Source organism: Desmodus rotundus, chromosome 2 (assembly GCF_022682495.2).
Source record: "Desmodus rotundus isolate HL8 chromosome 2, HLdesRot8A.1, whole genome shotgun sequence".
Classification (NCBI taxonomy): Eukaryota; Metazoa; Chordata; class Mammalia; order Chiroptera; family Phyllostomidae; genus Desmodus; species Desmodus rotundus.
The window spans coordinates 124,590,040-124,610,811 of NC_071388.1; the positions used below are offsets into that span (position 1 = coordinate 124,590,040).

The 20,772-nt window shown below is 37.9% G+C and overlaps 1 protein-coding gene across 4 annotated transcripts in view; it reads right to left on the reverse strand.

Annotated features, from left to right (window-relative positions):
* Window positions 1-20,772, reverse strand: part of NCKAP5 (NCK associated protein 5) — a 902,113-nt gene that overhangs the window by 506,375 nt on the left and 374,966 nt on the right. The gene's annotated exons all lie outside the window — the stretch shown is intronic.

The following is a 20,772-nucleotide window of genomic DNA, read 5'->3' on the forward strand; positions in this document are numbered from 1 at the left end:
GGGCAGCAGACACATACAAAACTCCCCTCCAGGGACACTAGACATCGTGAGCACAGCAGAAGGTAGGTGACATGATAGCACCAGCCCTCCCAGGTCTCTGGGAAGTATTAGAATCAGCCCCTAGATATACACATATTTTTAGTGTTTACTAAGAAGCCTTACCCTCAGGTAACAGCCATGATGATTAGCCAATATGCCTCTTTCACAGAATGACCTATCTCCTGGGTCTGTTGCTTGCTGTTGTGCTCTGGTATTGGTAGCTATTGAAAAACCCTTTCTCATTGCTTACAGTCCAATGGGACCCAAGAATGTGAGTTTCCCTGAGTGTTCCAGAAGGCTCCTAGATATGTTTGTTAAATTAGATGCCTGCCCCTCAGGGCAATGCTTTAATAAAAGCAGGTGAGCCTCCTTTACTTGAAGTCTGGGTGCCACTTGCTGCCTCTGAGCTGGGCCCTGAGGCAGGTAATTCAGTACTTAAGCCCTTTCAGATCCATTTCTCTTAAAATGAAACTAAACCATTTTCTTACACCATATACAAAAATAAACTCAAAATGGATGAAAGACTTAAATTTTAAGACCCAAAACTATAAAACTAGAAGAAAACATAGGCAGTAAACTCTTTAACATCACTTTTAGCAATATATTTTTGGATATGTCTCCCAAGGCAAGGAAAACATAAAATGAACAATTGGAGCTACATCAAACTAAAAATATTTTCACAACAAAAGAAACTATCAAACAATGAAAAGACAAATTAATAAATAGGAAAAGATATTTGCAAATTTTATACCTGATAAGGAGTTAATATATAAGGAAGTCATACAACTTAACACCAACAAACCCCAAAAACAATTTGATTGAAAAATGGGTAGAAGATTGGAATAGACACTGCTTCAAAGAGGACCTACAGATGGACAATAGACATATGGAATGATGCTCTAAATCACTAATCATCAGGGAAATGCAAATTAAAACCCCAGTGAGATATCACCTCACACCTGTCAAAATGGCTACTATCAGTAAATCAGCAAACAACAATTGCTGGTGAAGATGTGGGGAAAGGGAATCCTCATGTACAATCTTGGTGGGAATACAGATTGGTATAGCCACCCTGGAAAACAGTATGGAAGTTCCTCAAAAAATTAAAAACAGAACTACCATATTACCCAGCACTTCTATTTATGGATATTTATTTGAAGAAATCTAAAACACTACAGGAACTACTACAAAGGACACATGGACAAAATCAAGGGGGAGGGTGGAGGAGGGAGGAAGGTGGGTTTAGCTGGAGTAGGGTGGAGGGATGGGGAGAAATGGCATACAACTGTAATTGAATAACAATAAAAATTAAAAAAAAAACATGAATGTTATCTATTAAAGAAAACTTTTACCCCCCCAAAAGGAAATCTAAAACACTAATTTGAAAAGATATATGGACCCCTATACTCATCACAGCATAATTTACAACAGCCAATTTATGGACACAACATATGTTTCCATCTATAGACAACTGGATAACAAAAATATGTTATGTATTATGATAGAATATCATTCAGCCATAAACAAAGAATGAAAACTTGCTGTGTTTTCCCGTAAATGGACAACATAGATGGACCTAAAGGGTATTTGGCTAAGGTAAATCAGTCAGACAGAGAAGGACAAAAACCATATGATTGTATATTTATGTGGACTCTAAAAAGCAAAATAAATGAACAAATAAAACAGAAACAAATTAATAGATATGGAGAATAAATTGATGATTGCTGTATGGGAGAGGGTTGGGGAGTGGGTAAAAAAGCTGAAAATGATTAAGTACAAATTGCCAATCATAAAAATGGTCAACAGGGATATAAAGTACAGCACAGGGAATACAGTCAATATTATTGTAATAACTATGTATGTTGCCAGATGGGCACAGCAGTTATTGTGGTGATCATGTTATACACTATATAATTGTCTAATCACTATGTTGTTCACCTGAAATGAATGTTATATTGTATGTCAACTAAAATAAAAAAATATATTTAAAAAGGAACCATTTTTCAGATCACTACAGTCTTATGGGTCTTGGTACAAGAGCCCTGTTTTTTTCAAAGTTACCTGTCTTGGGGACTTGCCTCCCAGGTGCGTACCCTAAATATTGGAGTACCTGATGTGGGTTTGAACCCTTTGTTCCTCAGAGAGAAGCTCCAGATTTTGAGTTCTGTAGGGTAAATGGAAGCAGTGTGACTTCCTCGCCCAGGTGTCTGGGTAACTAAGGGAACTAGTGTTCCCATAGCCTTGAATGGTCCTCATAAGTAGTGTTCTCGTAGCCTTGAGACTGGATCAGATAAACTGTTCCTATAACATGAAATGGGCTCACATGTGCAGAGTTATGCTATGTTATGTAATTTTCTGGCTGGAAGCCAGCTTTGCCTCCAGTACTTAAGCAGGTAGGGACTCCCTGCTGGGTGCCATGACAGGCGCCATGCTGGAGACCAAGGGCCACACTGTGTGCCCCACAGAGGGGACAGGCAACATGCAGAGACTTGCAGAGACATGCAGGGAGACATTCAGCTTGCAGCGTGTTTGGCTCACCCACCCATGAATAATGGTATGCCAGATCCCAATGGCTCCATGAATATTGTTCTTCTTTTAATTTTTATTTATTTATTTATTTATTAGCACTTTTTTATTGTTATTCAAGTACAGTCTTCTGCCTTTTCATGAATATTGTTCTGTCTGCCCAAATACCCTGAACCTGTCAGGCCTTGAATGGTCCAACACAAGTTCCCTCCTGGTTGTGGGTCACCACACTGGGAGTAAGATTTATGGTAAGATTGCGTCCTAGCCTCTCCTATGCTTCAATGTGTTTTTGTTTGTTTTTTACCCAATGTCTACGTGCCACTCAGTCAGTCACTATTTTTTAAAGAGGAAATCGTTCCACATGTAGTTTTAGACTCAGTGTGTCCATGGGAAGATGTGAGTTCAGGAGCTTCCTATGTTACCATCTTCTGAAAATTCCATTTCCTGTAAAAGAACTTCCATATTTACATGAGAAGAAAGTGTCACTCTGCTACACATTCCTGCTCCACAACTCTCTTTCAGTTGCTAGCCTCCATTTTATTTAGTTCTTCTTTTGGAGAATTTTCTTGTTCTTTCAGTTAGGGCCTGTTTCTTTGTCTTCCCATTTTGGCTGCTTCTCTGTGTTTGTTTCTATATATTAGGTAGATCTGCAGAGACTTGTGCAAGCCTATGTCAGATACTGACTGTGACTGGCCCTGAGCAACCTATTTGGAGCTGTCAGTGATCCACAGCTTATAGCTCCCTCTGCTGGGCCTGCTTGTGTGCATACCGATGCTGGTTTTTACTAGCACCAGGCCCAGGGAAGGATCAGCTAAAGCCTCAGAGCTCCCAGAGATCTGTCTTTGCCTGCAGTCTTTCTGTTTGGCTTAATCACTGAAATTGCCTCCAGCTGTCCTCCTCAGCAGCTGGACTTAAGCTCCTCAGGGTGGGGCAAGAAGAATTCCCAAAGGTGGGGCTATTGCATACCCCAGGTTGATGCTACTTGTGTGGGAGTATGAGAAAGATGGCCTCTGTAGAATAGGGAATGATTCAGCCCAGGGATCCTGGCAGCTGACTCTTTTGCTCTCTCTCCAGACTCTCCTTATGTGGCTCTTGTCTATTCTTCCCTCCCTCTGCCAGAGCCAATTTACATGGCTACAAATGAAATTCTGTGTTTTGGCCCTTTAAGAGGTTCTCTATATTTCTAGGTGTCTCCCCCTGAAGGACAGAAACTCCACTGCTTTTTACAGCCAGGTATTATTTGGGTTCCTTTCCCAGCTCTAGTGCTGTAGGTTGAGGAGCACAACTTGGGATTTAGACCCCACACTTCTCAGGTGGAACCCCAAGGCCACTGAAATACCCCTCCAGAACTTCAGCTGCTGCCTGTGGAAGCTCAGTCAGCCCTCTCATGCCTCCTCTGCATTCCCTACCAGTCTTGTGGTGGTGAAGTTGTTTCTTCCATATTTCCTCGATTATAAGGCTTCTCTCTAGCTAGTGTTCAGTTGGTTATTGAGGATGATTGCTCTACGGTTTAGTTGTAATTCAGTTTGGTCCTGGGAAGAGGTTAGTGTAGCTTCTACCTACTCCACCACTATCTTGGATCAAGAGTAAATTTCAATTGATAAAATTTCTTGACCACAGATTTTGTCTCAATCTACTTTGTCTAGTACCTTATTATCATGTGAAAAGCCCCCAACAATTTTTTTCCAAATAGATTGATTCCTGTATATTATTGACAGAAATATCTGTACCATTCAGGGGATCCCTTCCATTACAGGCCCTCCTGAAACCAAAGGCATTATCTGGGGAATGGCCCGATGGAAGAGATTTATTGCAGTGTGGAGTCATCAGAATGGGTCCTCCCTGGCACCTGGCCCCCTCCTCTGCCTCTCCTGTTGGACTTTTGGCAAAGCTCACTTGCTTTTTTGAGTCACTAGAGAGTCCCTGAATTCAGTTTTCTGTAAGCTCATCCACTCTTAGGAGGAACTTTAGAATAGAAGTTATGACTAAAATCAGTTTTCTCTTCTTTGACTTCAGTAAGAAAAAAATAAGATATAGTGTATATATTTTTACTATCCATGTTTAATATTCACTAATGGTGATTTTCTTGCATTTTTTAAGGTCACGTTGGTTGTTTATGCTAATAGTGCACTTTTCATAGCAAAGAAACGGAAACTACCACTCAGATTAAGGTGGACACCTCAACATGTATTCCAAGGGGTTTCTAAGCCCCAGCACCTCCTCTTTGCACCATGGACAGTGTCCCCATCTTTAAACACAGCCAAGCAAATGGAAGGGCAGCCCCTCTCTCCTGGCAATTCTGGCACTAAGGAGCAATGCTAGTCATTCTTCTCTGTATTCTTCATCCATCGTCATAAAGTCATAGACTCCTGCCCTGGACCCCGCATCCCAGTGTCAGGGTGACTGTACAAGAACATCAGCAGTCGTCTATAGCAGCAGGTGCATGCAATGAACATCAGAAAGTTGGGACAGAGACTCCCAAACAACTCTGACCAACCTTGTCTAACTACTCTGATCTTGAAATGCCAATATTCACAGCAGTAAATGGAAGAGCAACATATCAAATGCTCTGACTACTGTTCTCTTTCTGGGATTCCACCACCATTGGGATCTTAAAACCTCCAAGGAGATGTGCTACAGTTAATCTTGCTCCCCCTAATCAAGACAGAAATCTTTTCTTTCCCAATTAGGTCCAATTGCACAAATGAAAGAGCACATCTGTCTGCTTTTCAAGGAGGCTCACACCGAGGGGGCTGTGGAGCATTAGTGACATAGTAAGTAGACGGTTTGTCACCTAGCTCTTCCTCTTGCTGAGTGTTTGCCATCTTTTATCAGCAGTCTTACACAGCTTCTTTTTTGTGACAATATTAACCCATGACTTCTGCTGCAAGCATCAAGAATCTGCTCATTGCCTACAGGGACTTCTGATGAAAGTTTATCAGGACTGCCGAACCTGACACTTTTACAATGAAGTGGCTCCCTCTCATAGTTATTAGTGTCTGTGTGTGACAGAGTTATTAGTGTCACACGCAGACTCTAATAAAGTAGCTCCCACTAACAGTTATCAGTGTCCGTATGTGACACACCTGTTTGCACATCAGGCCAGATCCCCACAAGAGTTCTACCGAGAGCAGTGGAAATCAATCTGCTTCCAGTTAGAAAATAGAACTGTGTCTGTGCAGTTGAAAAACTAATCTGATATGGAATGGACCTGATCGAGTGTAGAGGTAATAGCAAATGCCTAATGTGGTTGCCACAGTAAGACATTAAAGGAGTCACGAAGCATCAGGTATCACTGTGCAACTTACAGTTGTTTGTAAAACAACAAAGAAATCAATAGATGTCAAAAGATAAACTATATTCCCAACTTACGGTATAAGGACCCTGCAATAACCAGACACTAACTTTTAGAAAATGTTTTCCCTTAGGTGACTTCTTCTTAAATAATTTTACTATGGGCCTAGTAGTATATTTTATATAAGCCTTAGTAATTCATGCAAAAGTGATTCTGTTTAAAATGGTGAGAAGGACACATATTTTGAAGGGGAAAATATTGGGGGAATGTATCATTTCATTGCTTTTGGGGGCTTCTTGTAAAAATAGAAGGCATATATTAGAAAACTTGGGTTTTGGGGTGAGATGGAATTCAAAAACCAGCTATACATTTTACTAGCTGTGGGATTTGGGCAAGTAGTGTATTAATAATAGCTACTTCCATGGGTTGTTGTAAAGAGCTTGTGTTGAACCTGTGCAGAAAAAATGCTCCACAAATACTAGCCCTTGTCGTCATTATCCATAGTACATTGTGGTTGTTACTACTGTGGGCTCTCAAAGAACTCTGCAATGACTGCAACAAGGAAGTCTGACCAGTGGCTGCCCGACATTTATGACTCTCCAATTCAACACTATGTTCATAGTATTGTGATGGGTGGGAAATGGAGAAGAAATACCCAATGCCCTAAATTAGTGAAAAATTCTATCCATGTCCTGGTAACAATGGGAATGTGCACAGCCTGCTGTGTAAAGGCTATTAACAGGACTCCATTCAGGGCGATTGTGCAGTGGATGAATAATCTGAACACAGCCATGTTCTTCTCTTCTTTTCTAAACTACCTTTTTATATTGCCTTTGTTGAGGTATGCTTTCATTGTGGCACTGACACACTTCTCAACATAGGAATAACCTCTATCCATAACCACTACATTAGTGCTGCCATGTTCATTCCAGCACTATTCACAATATTCAAGATGTAGAAAGATCATAAATGTCCAACTATTGATAAAGAAAACCTGGCATATGATGCATACACATAAAATGGATTATTTGATCTTAAAATAGAAGGAAGTACGATATAGATAAAACCCGAATCCATTAGGCTAAGTGAAATAAGCCAGATACAGAAAAAGATATACTGTATGATTCCACTTGTGAGGTATCTGATATAGTCAAATTCATGGAATCTTCCTGAATAGCCTCAGCAATCTTGAAAAAGAACAAAGTTGGAGGATTCATGCTACCTGATATTAACTGTATAAAGACCATAGTAATTAAAACATGGTACTGGCATGAAAAGTACATACATGTCAATGGAATAGACTAGAGAGCCCGGAAATCAACCCACACCTTTATAATCAATTAATATTTGACAAAGGAGTCAGGAACATACAATGAGGTAAAAATAGTCTATTCATTAATGATGCTGGAAAAATGGACAGATATGTGCAAAAAAATAAAAGTAGACTACTTTCTTACACCATATACAAGAATAAATTCAAAATGGATTAAAGACTTAAATGTAAGACTTGAAACCATAAAAACCCTAGAAGAAATCATAGGCAGTAAAATCTTTGACAATTTTTGTAGCAATATTTTTCTGATATATCTCCTAAGGCAAGAGAAACAAACAAAAAATAAACAAATGGGATTACATGAAACCAAAAGGCTTTTGTACAGCAATGAAAACCATCAACAAAATGAAAAAAACAACCCATTTAGTGGGAGAACATATTCAGCAATGATACATCTGATAAGGGGTTAATATACAAAATTCATAAAGAACTTACACAAATCAACAACAAAAAAACCCCACAAAAATCCAATAAAAAGTTGGGCAAAGGACCTAAATAGACACTTCTCCAAAAAGGACATACAGATGACCACTAGACATATGAAAAGATGTTTAATGTCATTAATCATCAGAGAAATGCAAATTAAAACCACAATGATATACCACCTCACTTCTATCAGAATGGCCATCATCAATAATCAACAAACAACAAGCATTGGCAAAAATTTGGAGAAAAGGGAACCCTCATGCATGGTTGGTGGGAATGTAGACTGGTGAAGCCACTGTGGAAAACAGTGTGGCATTTCTTAAAAAATTAAAAATAGAACTACCTGATGACTCAGCGATTCCACTTCTGGGAACATATACAAAAAACCTGAAACACTAATTTGAAAGGATATATGCACCCCTATATATTCACTGCAGCATTATTTACAATAGCCAAGATTTGGAAGCAGCCCAAGTGTCCATCAGTAGATGAATGTATAAAAAAGCTGTGGTACTTTTACACAACGGCATACTACTCAGCCATGAGAAAAAATGAAATCTTAACATTTGCAACAGCATGGATGGACCTGGAGAACATTATGCTAAGTGAAATAAGCCAGTCAGAGAAAGACAAGTACCATATGATTTCACTTGTATGTAGAACCTAATGAACAAAGTAAATGAACAAACAAAATAGAAATAAGACTCACTGATACGGAGGACAGACTGACAGGTGTCGGGTGAGAGGGGCATTGGGAGGTGGGTGAAAAATGTGAAGGGATAAGGATAAAAGAAGCAAAGAGGCAGGGGAGGTAGAATAGGGCAAAGGGAATATAAATGTGACAGAAGGAGACTTTGGGTGTGAACACAATACAATATACAGATGATGTGTCACAGAATTGTGCATTTGAAATCTATATAATTTTATTCACCAATGCCACCCCAAATATTTAATTAAAGTCTTAGAAATAGTCAAGTTTCTTGAATCAAAGAATAAAACGGCAGTTTCCAGGGGCTGGGGGCTGGGGGTAGAATGGCGAGATACTAATCAGTGGGACAAAGTCATGGTTAAGTAAGACAAAGAAGTTCTAAAGATCTGCTGCACAACACTGTCTGTCGTCAACAGTACTGTGTTGTCCCTTAAAAATCTGTTAAAAGGGTAGATCTCATGTGTTCTTAGAAAAAAATAAAATAAAAATTAAAAAGCGACCTAATGAATTCCTACTTTAATTGCTAAGATGACAAGTTTCCTAAGTTTAATAAACTAATCTAGTATGTACTGTCAAATGGTTCTTGATAGATTAATATATTAACGGGAAGGAAATATTTATAATTTTAAGACTCTTTCAAGCAAACTATAATACTCCAAGTGAATTAAGTTTTCATACTTTAATTTTAAACACTTGAGCAGAAAGGTAAAGAGATAAGGGGAGAATTGGGATGCAGGATATTTTTTAAGGCATCTGTCAGATTATAATATAAAGGCTACAACCTATTTTTCATGCTGTGATATCAACACCCAAAAGAAGAGACAGAAAGTAGGTTACTACATGTTTAATTGAAGATCCAATCCTTTTAATCCAACAGGTACGTGATCCTCCAACTGAGATGAAATGTGGGCTTTGGAGATAAGCATACTTAAATTTTTTCGTTTTTTTGTTTATTTGTTTTTTGTTGCTGTTATAACAGAGAAAAGCATAAGAACATATCTATTCACTATAGGACCAAGAGCATCGTCATGCCTTCCACATCTGGTGCTGGTCTGGGAGGCAGTTCCCCTCCCACCACAAAGGCGAGGTCTGGGTTCATCCTGCTGAGGGCCAGGCCCCTTGCATCCCATCTGAAAGTGCGTGCGAAAAAGAACTGAATTTGGATTTTAAATGAATGTGGCTCCCTCTTCTGGTAGAAAGTCTGAATCAATAATAAAATTCTCTGAGAAGGAGAGCAGGGGCTTAGCCTGTGTCTTCCCCAGCTCCAGAAATATTTGTCGACACAAGAACCCTAACAAATGAAGCAGACAATGGCATACCCTCCATGGTTCTCATATTCTGATACTAGTGTTCATGTGAAGTGCACTAACGAGAAAGGGGGAAAAGTCCTGCTTTGGGATAGAGAAAAATGAGACACTAACAAAGGAATTCTTAAAGAAGACACCTGGGGTTAAAATAACTACGTTTTTCTTTAAATAATAAAAAACAATCTTTTTATCCTTGGTTCTCTTAAAAAGAAGCCATTCCTACAAAGGTATACATGAATGTAGGGATTGAGGGGAAAACTAGATACTGCTTTGGAAAGCAGTACCTTTAAGAGCATTCTTCTGAGACCAAGTGACACGCCAAAACGCCTATTTGACATCTTAACTTTTAATGAGGTCAAACCTACAATACTGAAAGTATCTTTCGTCACATAGCTAGAAGTAAGTCTTATAAAGGGACACTTCGAGAAAGTGCATTTTGTATTGTTTATTAAAAATAAAGACTTGAGCCCCAGCTATATAATTCTTTTTCATTAATCTGAAAATGTAGGCAACCATAGAGCAGTAGCAAATATCTATACTTACATGAATTTCAACAGTAACACAAAGTGATATATTGATGATGCATAGATGTACCACTTCCTAAATAAATCCTAATTGGTTGAGTACTACAGAAGCCTAAGAAATGGTTAAACACAAAACAAAATAAAACAAAAATAACCCTAACACTCCAAACAGAAGAGTCCATTTAAACCACCACATTTTGTCTCTTAACACTTAATTGATTGCTAAATTACATTTACTCCCTCATGATCCCAACGTTTCTGGATCACAAATCCTGCCACTTGCTGAAGGTTACAAACAGATTTATCATATCTTCATGAAAGAGTGTTAGTGCTTGAAGCAATGTATTGCAGTTTCAGGCAGAAGGTTCAAGTTCAAGAAGGCAGAAGGCTGCACCCTCATGCCAGAGGCAACCAGGGAAGACCCACGTGATACTTTGTTTCATCTCTAAGGACAGCTCCCCTCCACCCTCAATGAAGGTTAGGTAAACTCTAGATTTGGGGATGACAGGAAGTTGTGGTAGAAAATTTCCAAAGGTAACTTGGGTAGATGTCATATTTTCTGTTCTTTCTTACAAAGACATGTATTGCAACTCTGGGGGGAGCTGGAAGAAAGGAAATGAATATGGAAATATCAAGCATCACTCATATCCACATATGATAGATTTACCGGAAATCTGGAAACCAGTAAAAGGGATAAAGAGACCGGAGTGAAGATATGAAAATATGCAGTACATATTTTTCAGTGATAAAACATGCATGCATGTAATTAACACTGCTATAATACCATTAACTAAGTTAAAGAGAGCTTATTTGAATTTCATCAGCTTTTCTACTAATATCCTTTTCCTTTTGCATGATCCTATTTAGGATCCCTTCCAGTTTATAAGTCTTTTGTTGCCTTTGATAATGCTAAAAATCATAAAGAGTACTGGTCAATCATTTTGTAGATGTCCCTCAATTTGGGTTTCTTGGATATTTTTTTCATTACTGGAACAAGGTAATACATTTTTAGGCAAGTATACCACACACACACACAGACTGTGTTCTCCTCAGTGCACCATATCGAGGTTCAGGGTGGCTCTATATCTTAATACTGGTGGACGTTTATCTCGATCAGTTCCTTACTTTCTAACATGACAAACAATTTCAAGTTCATTTGGTATTTTCCTGCTCCAGCTCTGGAATCAATCACTTCTCCAGAGTCTCAGTTCATTTTTTTTTAGGGGATACTTGACTCTAGTTGCACCACTGTTTCTGGAATGCCATTGCTTTAAGTCCTTTCAGTGGGCAGAGATAGGAAATATACATATATATATATATAGTAATGTATGTGTACACATATATCTACACTTCTGCATAATTCATCTTTGTGTTTATATATATATATATCTGTGTGGGGGTTGAGAATATAAATATGTGTCATATGTAAAAAACATACACACATACACACATAACCATGAGTTTTCACTGATAACCTCTGATCCTAAACACTACAAGGTTTGTTTTAGTATTATCCATTTCCTCACCTACAATTATTTACAATATAATTATTTGTTGAAATCTAGTAAGCGAAGTAGTTTCAGAATTTCCAGCATATACCCTTGTGAGAATCATGTTAGCTACTAGATTACAGCATTTGATGTAATTTGATTACAGCAATTCTCTGTTTCACCTCACAGTTCCCAATCGAAATGTTGTTTCTCAGTTACTTAGGTTATTTTCTTCACCCACTTCACTTTATTAACAAACTATAATATAGTTAGGTTAACGTGTTACTGTTTGTATTCCATTTTGGGTCCCCCTTACATCCTGATTGGTTTTAATTCTTGAAGAATTAAAACCAATCAGGATGTACAGAGGATATGTGAAGAATTAATATGAAATGAGGAGTCAGAACTATACAAGGATGACCTAGAAATTACTCCCCATCAATTCATAGTGACCTCTGCCCCACCCCCAACAGTAGCACAGCCTTCCATTGTGTCTGTATTACAGGTTATACAACAAACTCCTATGTATGGACAATTGGGTTATTTCCAGTATTTTGCAATCACACAAAAAGGCTGAAATGAATAATCTTTGTGCATGTGTACTTTTAGATTGTTGCAGGTGTATCATAACAGGCTCCTAGAAGTAGGATTGCTAGGTCCAAAGGTAAGTGCATATGTAATTTTGTTAGCCATTATCAAATCTCCCTTCAGAAGGATTGTGCCAATTTTCAATGTATGAGCGTGTTTCCCCACGACCTCACCAACAGGATGTGTTGTAATTATTATCTAGTTTTTACTCTATGAATAATCATTCATAATAGGTGAGAAATAATAGCTCAGTACTGTTTCATTTTGCATTTCTCTAATTATGACTGAGCTTGAACATATTTTTCAAATGCCTGTGGGTCATGTTTACATCAGTTATATGTGCATGTCCTTTTCCCATTTTTCCTATTGAATTTTTGGTCCTTTGACTCTCAGTTTTAAAGGGTCTTATATGGGAGGTACACTAGCCCTTTGTTGTGGTGCATGTTGCTAACACAGCCCCAGGATGTCACTTGTCCTTTGACTTTGTTTATAGTATTTTTGGTCATGCAAGATTGTTGAATTTTCATGTGAAATGTATAAGACTTCTACTGTATCTGGAGCTGGAGTCACAGTTAGAAAGCCTTTCCATCACCAAGGCTAAAGAATTCGTCTGTTTTCTTCAAGTATGTAAATCATTTCCTCTGTTACATTTAAACACCTAATCCATTTAGAATTCATTGTTGTTCACAATAACTTAGAAACATATTTTTATGGTGGTGATTAAAGACCTCTTATCCATTTATTCCCATAACAGTCTGAGAATTGTTTTGATTTTCCTACTTTGACCTAGAACAAGGCTAACTTCAGTAGTAGAAACATGGAGTCACTAGTTGAAGAGAAACATCTGAAGCTTTATGTAATCCAAACACGTTTTTCTCTTTCCCCTATTTTGTCTCTTCAGCTTGTGTCTGCCTCTGTCTGTCTCTCCCTCTCTCACCCTACAGATGGGGAAGCTAGAACTCAAATGATGAGCCTAATTGGGTTAGGGGCAACAACGGAATGATTTCCTGACAGCCCATCCTTTATTTGAAGGCACAACCCAAGCTCCATACACCAGCCCTCATTGTGAAATACAGATGCCAGTGACCATGGTAAATCTACTAATAGGACTTGCTTCCCATTATTAGCACCATCTGAGTCTGTTAAAAATCTTAACTAGGAGTTTAATTTCTCAACATAGGGCTTTAAATTAATTAGGGGTTTACATGCTAACAAAGACCTTGATACATCCATAAATCAATCCGGTGTAGGAGTTCTATGCAGGGAGGATGCCTATTCAGTGGAGACCTCAAATCCAGCATCCCTGTTGGGCTCCCAACAAAAGGGTGCAGGTGTGGAATAGGCTCCTATGACAAGGAAGCCCCAATAATTATTTTGCATCACTTAAACCACAGCAGGTAACATGGCAAATCAAAGTCCCAGGCACTCAGCAAGTGAAACCCATGTTACCGTGAAAAGCCACAACATATCACTTTAACCTCTATAAATGAATTGCCATAACACTGTGATTTACTTTATACCAAGTCCAAGAATTAAAAGGACATTGATCAAAACTATCTCCTTTTTCCCCCCTTTTGTTACAAATAAAAAGTAACAGATGGGAACCACTTTCTTTTTTTAAAATGCACCAAACATCATTTTAAGAACCTTTGCAATTGCTAGAGCCTTTTATTAAATACACTTGCTCTAAGATTTACACTGGTGTTCTTGGGATAGGATGTCACTCATATTCCTTTAGTTAAATACAAAATTTGTTTTTTTGATATAACTTTAAAATTGCCTAACAATTACTTCTAACCTTAAACATTTCCATGTGATAGTAGTTTTGTTTCTTTTGTATTCTTTTATTAGAAAACACTTGATAAAAGGAAAATAACCACGGATTCACTTTTAAATAATTTTGTATTTCTTTTGTCATAATAATATCTGTATCAATATGAAAATCATAAGTATATGTACTTGAAAAATCTATTTAAAAATCTAGTTTAAATGTGGATTTACAGTCTCCATGCAATAGCTCTCTGCAGTATTTTCTTTGTCCAGCCTGTTCAGACCCCTCTCTCCCTTTCTCCAACCACAGGGGTCTGACCTACATGCTAGAAGCAAATGCATTTAAGCCTATATAAGTAATATTCTCTCATTAATTCCCCTTTAAGCTGAAAACTTTGTTATTACATCCAATGCCGAAGGTGTTGCGAGATCAGTATTTTAAAAATACATAACTACAAAGTCCCCATATAAATATCACATCTCAAAAGTTACTGTGGGTTTAAGCTAAATAATCCAGGCTGCAGACGATGTCAGTTTGGAAATAATGGAGTCAGCACTACTCTAAGCATTTTCATGACACAGGAGGTGTTTTCCCCTATACACATGCTGCAACACTGTGTGTGTTTTCACCCTATCCACGATCACAGCATTTAGTTAGGCTAATGATGATTCAGGCCCTGCAGAGTTCATCATGATGTAAAGCAAAGAAAGAAAAAGAAAAAAAGAAAGGAACAGTCTGTGCTAAAGACTGTCTTCATTTAATCAGAGTCCCTATTCTGTCCCCAACCCTACCTAATACACCCACCACACTGAAGAGGAGTGAGAGGAAGCAGGGATCCAGAATGCACTTCTCAAGCATGTGCAGCCTCCCCCAGCCTCACTTTGCCCTCTTCAACCATGCAGATGTTCTCAGAATGTAAACATGTACTGTGCCTGTCATTTAAAACACACACACACACAACTTCCTTTGATCCCATACCTCCCTCTGGCTATCACCTCAATATTTGGCTGCTTTCATATTACAAGTTTATGAAAGAGTGGTCTATATTTGAGCTTTCCACTGCCATTCTTTATAATTTATAGTCTAGATTTCCACCCCTGTGAGGTTATAATGAGGCACCCCAAAACACCCATAATGGGGTGTCAAAGAAGGCCAGATAGGGAGCCAGGACTCTCAACCTTGTCAGGTAGTAAAGAGCTCTGTGACACCCACAATGTAAGTGGATCAGCTGGAAGGTCTAGACTTCCCACCTCTACCCAGTATTAATCAGCCCTCCCCACCAGCCAACCTCTCCCCACCAGGCATAAGGATAGACGTAGAGGGCAATAGAATAGAACTGAAAGTCCAATGACAAACCTTCACATTCGTGTCAACAGATTTCAACAAGAGTGCCGAGACAACTCAAAGGGCAGTCTTTTCAACAAATGGTGCTAGAACAACTGGATAGACACATGCAAAAGAATGAAATTGGACACATTCTTCAAACACACAAACAAAAACTCAGAAGGTACCACGGACCTAAAAGTAAGAGCTAGAACAAGAAAACTCCTAGAGGAAAATCTTTGTGACTATGGTGAGGCAAAGCTTTCTTCAGTTGACACCAAAAGACATGAAAAAAGAGAAATAAATAATTTGAAATTCTTCAAAATTAAAAAAAAATGTGTTTTAAGGGGCACCATAAGAAAGTGAAAAAGAAAACTGCACAATGGGATAAAGAATTTGCAAACCATGTACCTGATAACAAACTACATCCACAAAAGAAATTTTAGAAAGATTTCATAGTTGTCTTATTTATAACAGATCAAATTGGAAACAACCCAACAACTTGCCTAAAGGAAACTGGATGAACAGATTGCGATATATTCATAAAATGAATTATTATTTGGCTATAAAAACCCCCACAATACATGATGAATCTCAAAAATATTATGTTAGGAAAGAAGCCAAACACTCAAAAAATCTTATACTATATTATATATTATATACATACATTTATATAAAAATTCAAGAACAGGCAAATCCAATACATGAATTATATAAGGTATATCAACGGTTGCTGTGCAGGGGTGGAAATGTGTGACTAAGAACTGTTAAGAAGGAACTTCCTGTAGCAATAAAATTTTTCTATACTTCAATTGAGGTGTTGGTTTCACAAGTCAATATATCTATCTAAACTTATCAAGTTGGACAATTAAGATATGTGCATTTAACTGTGTATCAATTCACTTCCACTTTTTAAAGTACAAGAAGGTGAAGTGCCATGCAGATGATGTCCTACTCCTCCCATCCCCTTCTCAACCACAAGGCACAGATGCGTAGAAAGCCATGTCAGCCACCGGAGAGACTGTAAGACTCTTTGTGCTTTAAGCAGTCTTTAAAATGCCTGCTTTGTTAGAAGTGGAACAAATTCTGCATAGTTTCCAAGATTCCTGGTAAAATACCATCCAATATCTGACTTGGAATAAAAGGAAGATATTTAACCTAAATCTTACTGTCAGCCAGTCCTGGGGTTAGCAGATGTTAACTGGTGTGGGGAGTATACTCTCATCAGGAATACCATATCTACTTGGAAGAATCCTAAAGGAAAACTAAGAGGCTGTAGATTGATCCAACTTTTAAACGTAGTTTAAGATCAAATTTGGGTATGTAATTCACAGCATTATTCTGAGGGTGTCTCTGAAATCTTCTAGAATTTTATGTCTTTATATCTGTTGTATCTGTTACAATTTAAAAGCTGGTGTGGCTCAGTTGATTGGAGCATTGTCTTATAAACTGAAAGAAAGTTTGTGGGTTTGATTCCTGGTCAGGGCACATGCCTGGGTTTCGGGTTTCCTCCCTGACTGGGGTGCATGCCAGAGGCAACTGATCAATGTTTCTCTCTCCTTTTCCCACTCTCTTTCTTCCTTTCTCTCTGGAATCAGTAAATATATGCTCAGGTGAGGATTTAAAAAATAGTAAGTAAATAAAATAAAAACAGAGTGTGTAATTTATTAAGAGTTTATGTAACCTTCCACTCAACAGAAGTAAGTGCTTTTTACTGTGTCTAATCTCCATCCTTTCCCTTCACAGTTTATGGCCCTGGTGTCCTGCTGAGATGTGCCTTCACTATGTTCAAATCATAGAAATAACAGACTGGCTAATATAGTCCTCTGAGTGATCTAATAGTTTCTTCTAATTTCTCCTATTTTCTCCTATTTTCTCTTCTGATGGTATTATAGTTTTATTTTTTATTTCAAAATTTTTATTTAAATTCACTTAAGATTGTTAAGGTGAAATATCTTTGAAATTCAGAAAATATTTAGAAATATCAGCGACCACTTAACTCCACCCAGATTTAACAGACTTCTAAGACATTTTATGATATTTGCTTTATTAAAAAATTAAGTAAATTAATATAATTAAGCCCTTACCCCTCCCCAGAAGTATCCATTGTCCTAATTTGGTGTGTGTTTTTCCTATACATGGTTTAAGAACAAAGGAAACAAATATGAAACATTTAATATATTGAAAGATGTTCCCAAAGACTTGAGTTAACAGTAAAATAGAGCATGCAAAATTGACAAAAATCAGTGAAATGACATGTCCAAGGTCACACAACTAACAACTGTCCAAGGCAGAGCTTTGAATCCAGGTCTGCTTCATTCTCAGGCTCAGTTTTTCTTCCTCCCACACATGTGTCAACTAGCCATTAAAACAGAATCTCTCTACATGCAATATGGTGCCCTGGATTGAATCCTAGATCAGCATAAGGAGCATTATTAGAAAACCTGGTGAAATTCTAATAACATCTGGAGTTTAGTTAATAGTAACACACCAATGTTAATAATCTCTTAGTTTTGATAATTACACCATAAATATGTTAAGACGTCAAAACTACAAAATTGGTTAAAGGGTGTGCAGGTGTCCAATTTTACTGTAAGTCTAAAGTTATTCCAAAATAAAGAGTATGTTAAAAATAAAACCAATATCCCCAAACTGGTGCCTTAGGTGCTATTCTTAAAACTTATAAGTAAAGAGATTTACTATATAAAGTCAAATGTTACTAAGGGCATGCTTCATATTAAAGACTTTGATTATAACAGGTTCATTGTTTACAACAGGTTCAGTGGTTTTAAAAATAAATATCTGCCTCAATTATATAGCTTTTCTGAAAATATTTCTTGAATAACTTTTTCTATACCATTTTTCTTTTCATGTAGATAAAAATAGAGAATACTATAAATATTAGTCTTTTAAAACATAAGGTGACCTGGTTGTAATGAACTCCTCTCCGTTTCTGCTACAGACATGACAAAAGTTCTGGACTTGTAACAGCAAGAATTAAACTTAGAGGATTAATAGAACTGCCCAATTTACAGAGCTCTCAGATGAAAGAATCAGGACTTCAGAAATAAATGAATCCTAGGAGTGGAAAAGCTGAAGTATATAGTTAAGTAGAAAACTCAGGGTGGCAGTTGACTAGGTAAGGAAAGAGAAAAAAATATTGAAAAAGGAGAAAAAAAAAACAAAATAAAGGATGTTAATGAAAATCAGGGCTTATGGTGTCTCCAAGGAATTGCACTGTGATAAATCATAGAATGGGGGAAACAATGAATCGTAGTACATCAGGTCATATCGCTGCCTCACTCAAAGCCTTCCAACAGCCCCAGCCACTCCAGCCAGAGGTCCTTGGGGCCCTTGATGACTTCCTCTCTGCCCCCATCACTTCTCTGACTTCATCTTCGACCTTTCACTCCCTCCCTCACTGCCCTCCAGCCATCCTGTCTCCAATGTTTCTCAGGCACACAGGCCTTTGCACTTGCTTATCTCTCTGCCTGGAAGCTCCTCCTCCAGACACCACCATGGTGCACCCCTTCACCCCCTTCAGTTTTTGCTCAAATACTAACTTTTCAGTGATATAATACTATAAACACTCCATTTTAAATACTGATCCCCTAGAACTCCCAATGTCCCCACCTTGATCTTATTTTCTCAGAGCTGCTTCCATCATCTAACACTCTTAATTACAGTCAATGTCTGCCTGTTTCCACAACCAGTAGAATGTAGGTGTTCAGATTTTTGCGTGTTTTTTTTTCCCTATGATGTTTCCGCAGTTCCTAGAATGGTACTGGGCACATAGTGGGTGCTCAATAAATATTTCCTAAGTCAATGAATGCATAAATGTGATTTTTGTCATTATCATCATTATAGTAAGTGTAGTAAAACACTGGAAACTTTTCCAATGTTACTTTTTGATTAACAGTCATCTTTCTGATTGTCTATGTTTTCTGGGTACTTTCTGCACTGAATAGTTACTTCAATAATGTTTTAAAAAGAGGGTTTTGTTTTGTAAATACAAGAGAGTTATCTGTCTGTGATGATTTCTTCTCAGGCCCATTCACTGTCATAGTCAGAAAGATACATTCTTTAGAGGCTTGTTCTTTTTACCAGCTTAAATAACATTCAGTTAATACCAAAAAGAGCTCCCCATCATAAAAACTTTATATGAACCAATGGTCAGTAGCATGATACACTAAACTAATGGAATCATGTAATTCCAACCTCCTCATTTAAAAATAAAGAAACTGAGCCCTGGCTGGTGTGGCTCAGTGAACTGAGTGCCGGCCTGTAAACCAAAGGGTCACTGGTTCGATTCCCAGTCAGCGCACATGCCTGGGTTGCAGGCCAGGTCCCCAGGAGGTTGCATGTGAGACAACCACAAATTGATGTTTCTCTCCCTCCCTCCCTCCCTCCCTTCCCCTCTCTCTGAAAATAAATAAATAGCATCTTTTAAAAAATAAAAACAAAGAAACTGAGACCTAGAAAATTTACTTCTGTACAGTCAGTTGGAACATAGCTGACGAACAGGTGGAGCCCTAAACAAAAGACTGAAACACTGAGGAATGGCCTAGCCCTACACATTTTGCAATGCGGTGAAATTTCAGGTTGAAAATTTTTAGCTCACCATTTGACTAAACCTTCATTTTCTCCAACTTATTTCCAATTCATTGCTCGAAAATGAGTGTGAGCAGTTGCTTCTCATTGTTTGAACATTCAAGATTCTCTTTGCATTCAGATCACTAACAGAGAAAACAATGTGATATCTAAGAATTTTTGCATGCCCAAGGACCCTGCACCATCCAGGACCCACACAGCATTCAGCCTCTTCCTCCAGCCCTTTGCTTTCCCTGTTCAGAGAAGTATGAGGCCAGCATTCTTTTACAATTTCTTACTCTTTTCAGTGGCTAGATTATCTTAACTCTCAAAAAACCAAATAGAAGCAGCCTTCACGATCTAAAAATGTATCACTTTTCTTTCTCAAAAAGCTCATTCTTTTGCTGAAAAATTGCACAGGTGCCATTGTTTTGTCATAAGTGGGGGAAAAAATCTGGCATGATATATTTTTTTTCCAGAGGTAACAGCAGCAGCAGTTAATCCACAATGTTCATTCTCTGGGTCCCCAGACAGTCATCTCTGATGTTACAGTAACACCCAGGCAGACACCTTGGCAAACAGGGACTATAAAATGAAGTTGAAATGAACCAAAACAACGATATTGATTTGAGTACAATTCAAAACACACTTTTCTAAATGGCACACACTGAAGAGGATAGGGAGAGATGCACTGCAGAGAGTTAAGAGCAGCAAAAGGATTAAGACAATGACAGTAACAAACATCTTAGTGTTCTTTTACAATATTTGTTTTTTAAGTTTGAAGAACTGAGAAGCTTGACTTATGCTGAACCATCCTATCTGAAAATCTAAGATTGCTCATTTATAGATGT